Genomic DNA, 5,903 nt, shown 5'->3' on the forward strand with positions numbered 1-5,903 from the left:
ACCCCAGCTGACTTCCTGCCCTTTGGGCGGGGGGCTGGACTCGATGATCTCCCGAGGTCCCTTCCAGCCCTAATGTCTATGAAATCTATGAAACCAAGCCAGGGGAGTGCGGGGGGCCCCCCCAGCGCACTCCCCAGGAGACTAGGAAATGGACCAGAAGTACTTCCAGTCCACTTCTGGATTCACCGCCAAGCACGGGGAGGCCCCCCTCCCACTCCTGTGGGACACTCCATGCGCCCCAGCATTGCAGCAATCACAAGCTGCGCTGCTACCTCAAGGTATGTAGAAAAAACTTTTAAAGCTGTGTCTATGTCCGAATCGCTGATTCTCTGGATCATTGTTAAATCTTCAGATTCGGATTTGGCCAAATTGAATCAGGGACAGTGATCTCAATCAACTAATAGAATCACTGTCCCTGACTCAGGTCAAATCCCAATCAAATAGGACCTACTTTGCACACCTCTAGCAGGTAGTTCTCTTCCTTCTGGACCCAGAGTACGTCCACAATGCTGACAAAGGCATGAAAGCAGAGTATAGACATCCCCAGCTAGCGTTCAGCCTAGCTACCTTGAGTACAGCATTGAAGCCCCAGAGGCACAGGCTTCAACCACTGTGTCATAGCCTCAAGGCAGAGCAGGCCTTTGCAGTCTGTACTGATAACAGTGCTATCATGGTTTCACTGCTATCAGTATGTGAGCTAGCTGGTAATGTCTGCATGAGCTGCACTCACACCTTGAAATTCAGTGTGGACATAACCTGAATCTATACAGGTATGATCTGGGACATATATGACCTCCAGAGTCTACCAAATTAGATGTGTAAGGAGGAGAGGGAATGTATTAGGTATTTTCATTGCAGTAGCACCTGGAAGCCCCGTGTGAACAAGTCCACTTCCTGCCTCATGTTCACTCATGCTGAAAGGGTCACATTTGTGAACAGGGATCCATTGATACAGTCCCAAGTGGATGGGACAGGCACAGCTGTGGGTGTGAACAGCTGGAAGAAAACACAGAGATGACAACTGGCAGGCAATTCTGAGGAAGAAGGGAGAAGCAGCATGGGGGAACGGAGGGGGACTGAGGGGTGTACATCCAAGGGAATCTGCAAGTGAGTGACAAACAAGTACCATAAGCTGTCACAACAGTAGATCTCAGGGCGTCTTGAGGGTACAGTGCCAGAAGTGGAAGGGAAAAATTACAAAGTTTCTCTGAAATGGACTTGAAAAAAAAATCAGTTGCATCACACAAGGAAGGGTTGGACAGGATAGCAAAAAGGTGAACTTAAAGAGCCTGATGGCAGGTTGACAGACATTATATGTTAAAGATTAAAGGAAGAGGCCTGGGTTCTGCATCCATCTGTGCTGCTGACCAGCTGGAGAGACTTGGTCAAATCACAGCAGCTCTCTGCTGTATCTCTGTGAGGGAGAAACTGATATTTCTGGCTGGCTGGGGCATCAAGGTCAAGCACCTGTCTGTAAAATGTGCCCAGTTTTCTAGGTGAGCCCCACTTTCATACAAAGAAGAGATAGTGTCCAACTTTGACTTTGTACCTCAGCTGTGTCACATTAGGAGGTACAAAGGAGTACAGAAACCAGCAGGGGCTCATCCAAAGAAGCCTGATGCAAAGACTTGAGACAATGATGTTTGCTTATATCCTCAGACCTGCCCTCTGCAGCCCAGCTTTTGCATCGACTCAAGCAGCCTCATAAGAACCGAAAGAGTTCCCTGTAGTTTACCTAAGGCTGCTCTGGAGAGACACTTTCCATCAAGTCGTCCCAGCAGACCTGCCACATGGCTGTCATGAAGAATGCCCTCATCTGTCCGTGCACTCCTTCCTTACACTCTCCCTGCTTTCCTTTCATATCCATCTTCAATGCTAATTCTCTCTGTTTGTTGCTCTTCTTTTCTCTCCTTACTTCCACTCTGGTCCCTAAAGGAAGCAGCACACCTGTACTTGGAGGCAGGCTCAAGCAACACAGGGCCAGCCCAAACAGCTTTCCTCCACTTGAGCATTGCCTTGGATAGCCTGCATGGACCCCCTCTCATCCTGTGGCACTTAGCTCTCTAGCGAGTGAGAGAATGGGGAGGGGGAAGAGAAGGCAGCAGAAAACATGAGAAAGAGAAAAAAAGAAGGAAAAATAGAAGAAACAATGGAGAAAATGGACAGAAATGGAAACTACAACAATTTGCTGAGACATGATACAACAGGAGATGGCAGGGCCATGATGCATCTCTCCATGAATTCTTTTCCCCCTTTCCTGCCACTTGTTATACACCTGTACCTCTCCCACTACCCAGGTTCCCTGCCATCCCCTGCCCCTCACCTACCATCCTCATATTCAATTACCTTTAGGAACATTTGCAACAGGAAGATGCCTAGGACGTATCAAATAAATGCATTATGAAAATGCAGTCAGGAAATGTCTATCTGATCCTTATTCAGTTACTGGGAGGTGATGGAGTATACCACACTAGGAGCAGGAGATGGTGCTATATCCAGACACACACTATCCAGGCCACTGTATTGTCTCATCTTTCATGTGCTGCTTCTGCAAATGTGACCATCGCTTCCAGCCCCATCATTTCCCCTTGCTGTTACCTTTGCTTATACCACCAGAGTAGGGATATTTAAGGAGAGCGACATGACAAGGGGTTTCTCCTCCTCATATTTTTCTTCAGAATCATGCTCATTCTTGGTTGTTTCACTTGGAGGCCATCAACATGCCCACCATAGTCCCATGACATTTCTTTTCAGTAAAGCTCCACATGTCCTCAGATGCCTGCTAAGATCCATTCTTTTCCCAGATGGTCTCATAGCAACCCCTTTTCTTGCCATCGCTGACTGAGACCTTCCAGGTCCCAAGTCAGGCCCTTCAAAATGAGGCATCTAGAGGTAGGTACATCTGCACCATAACTGGGAGGGCAACCAGACATGCCACCAAGACATAACCCTTGCATATTTGTCCCTGCTCTTCATGAGCCTGGGTTCACAAGATTATGAATGACATGGTACAGCTCAGGAGAACCTAAGCAGTACCACAGGGCACATCTGGGACTCTGCCAAGCCTTTCACACCACAAATCCACGAGCGTGGGTGTAACAAGACAGGACTTATTTCTTGGTAGTATACCTAACTTTGCCCAGGTCAGAGGGTAGACATTTGTGTCTATTTGTGAACATATATTAGTTATTTATATTATTATTGTGTAAATTATAAGTATATGTAATTGTATTAATATATAATAATCATTTCGAAATACTCAGCAGGTAGTTTGGATGAACAGTTTTTAGCTCACTAACTCCGTTTGCAAATCTGTGTTTATGTGACTATTTCTGCTTCCTAATTTAAATGACAGATCTTCAAAACAAAAAGAACAAGAATTCATTTTCCACAATTCATTTTTAGCTGAGTACCAATTTGTGCTAAAACTTATGATGTGTTGGGGATTTATAAACATCACTGCCAGAAACTCACAAATAATGAACCTGCAGCCCTGCAAATACAACTCAGCCCCCCTCAGTATCCCAGGATCTTTTCTAACATTCCCCCAGCTCTACCGATAGTCACTCTAATAACCAGCACTTGAATAACTATCATGCTGCATTTCTAACAAACTTCAAATAACTGACCAAGAGTCAAAACCATCCAGGTGAGGGTTGTGTAGTTGGTTCCTAGTCTACATAAGGATCATTTTGCATTTAACTGCATGGCTTGGAACCAAATTGATGGGCGAGTCATCCCCGTTTGATTTCAGTGGAGTTACATCATGGATAAAGTTGGCTTAGTGTATTTAACCATCATCTGGTCAGTTGTGATGCTACAAGGAAGGAGACAGAGATATTGTCTCACTGGTCTCAGTGGGAGGATGCCACAACCTAGAGAACTAACAGATGTAGGGTTTGCTGACATTGCTGTCACTACTGTGATGGCAACTTAGAGTGACATACCAACACTGAACTTGGATACTGCTGGTAGTGTAGTTGGTGTGGCACAAACTCAGCACAAACTGCAAAATCTGCTGGGAAAACAAATGCCCGTACTGGTGGTGGTACTCCACCTAGATGGTTCAAAGCTCAGGTATATCTGCAGTGTAGACACCTCCATGGTCTCCAGGTACCACACTGATCACTGGGACAGTGCACAGGCTATTTCATGAACTCCACAGAAGCAGCTTGAGATTTTCCTTATGTAAGTTCTAGGTTTAGTCCCTATCTATATCTCAAGTGAAACAAGTTAGGTGGTTTGGGCCTACTCTTTAGCAGAGATTTCTCCTTGGCACAAAGCCACTAGCTTAGCACAAGAGCCTGCATCATCAAGGAGACAGACCACAGCTGGGACATGGAGAGGGTCTAGACTAGGGATGAAGTTCTGTGCTGCTATAAGTCATGACTGAGTTTCATAGACTTGTGCTGAGGGGGAACCTGGGGCCTGTCATTTCCTTGTGCTGGCTGCTTCAATTTCACATGCACCAAAAATTACTATATTTGTAGCAGGCTTACCTTTTCAGGGCTTGGGTTGAGTCCCAGGCTCCAGGGTCTGCTGTTTGATTGGTGGAACCCATCTACCAATCCAGAGGCAGCAAAAGGTAAGCCATGCCTCACCCTTTTCTGAAGGGAGGGGGCAAGGAGCGGCTGGACCTGAATTGGAACTGTGCCAGCCAGATCTGGAGAACTTCGGGGTACAGCCCCCAATGAGTGTAAAAGCGGAGTATGCTTGGCATGCTGGGGAGAGACGACAAGGGATGGTGAGGAAAGAGGAGCTCCGGAGACGGCTGTTCTTGGGACCCTGCCTGAGTTTTAGCAGCATGCATGGGAATCAGGCTCTAGGAGCCGCTAAAGGCGGCTTGAGCCTGCAAACCCAGCAAGCGGCTGGGCAGTCGTGCAGATTGGCACATGGAGAGCTAGCCCTGTGAGCAGCTCGCAGCTCCTTGGGCCTCACCCAGTACATGGGTCAGTGCACAGAGAACCCATCTTAGGAGCAGCTTGTGACTGTTCAAGTTAGGCTCTGCCCCAGGCCAAGTGACCGGAGCCCCGCAGTGCAGCTTCATCTTTAACTAAAAGAGCCCCAGTGCCCAGAGCAGGGCCTGGGAAAGGGGAGGACCCCTGGTGTGAGACCAGGGAGCCGGAGAGAGCCCTGGGCCCCCAGTGCAGGGTGCCAGGCCATTGAGGAGAGCCAAAGGCACCGCTGCAGAGAGGCTCTTGAGGGATTGGCCACCAGTGGATGAGCCTTGGCTGCTTCATAGAGGAAGTGTGAGTTGCTGGGGAAGCTGACACAGGTGAGGAGGGTCTGCCGCCTCCACCCTCCATTGCATGAGGGGCGTGTCCACATCCCAGGGCCCTAAAGGGGGGGGGGCTCTAAGGAAACCCCTTGGGGAGGTGCTGAGTGCATTCCCTATTTTGGTGACTGTTGTTGTGTCAAGGTCTATATAGCTATGAGTATTCTTTAAGGGAGTTTATATGGTTCATGTGTTTTAATGCATTAATATGTATATTTGTATTCATAGTTTCATAGTTTCTAGGGTCAGAAGGGACCTGAGCAGATCATCTAGTCCGACCCCCTGCCATGGCAGGAAAGAGTACTGGGGTCAAATGACCCTAGCAAGATGTTCATCTAAATTGGTATTGATACCTGGTAGGTTAAAGGGAACATTATTATTAACTTATTTGGGTTATACAAGTTGATTCCCCATATGTTTTTCGTGCTGTAACCTTAACTATCTCATTTAATGTGTTGATTATTATATATGTTGTAAATTATCTGGTTTATGTGGATTGTGGGATATTATATGTAGTGTCATATGCTAAGCTTTATTGTAAATATTTCATGTTTTATCTGAAGTATATGTATTTATTATAGTAATAAATTGTATCTAGTTAAGCACTTGGTCTCAGCCTGGCTCTGTA

Source organism: Crocodylus porosus, unplaced genomic scaffold (genome assembly GCF_001723895.1).
Source record: "Crocodylus porosus isolate Cpor-Errol unplaced genomic scaffold, CroPor_comp1, whole genome shotgun sequence".
Taxonomy (NCBI): Eukaryota; Metazoa; Chordata; order Crocodylia; family Crocodylidae; genus Crocodylus; species Crocodylus porosus.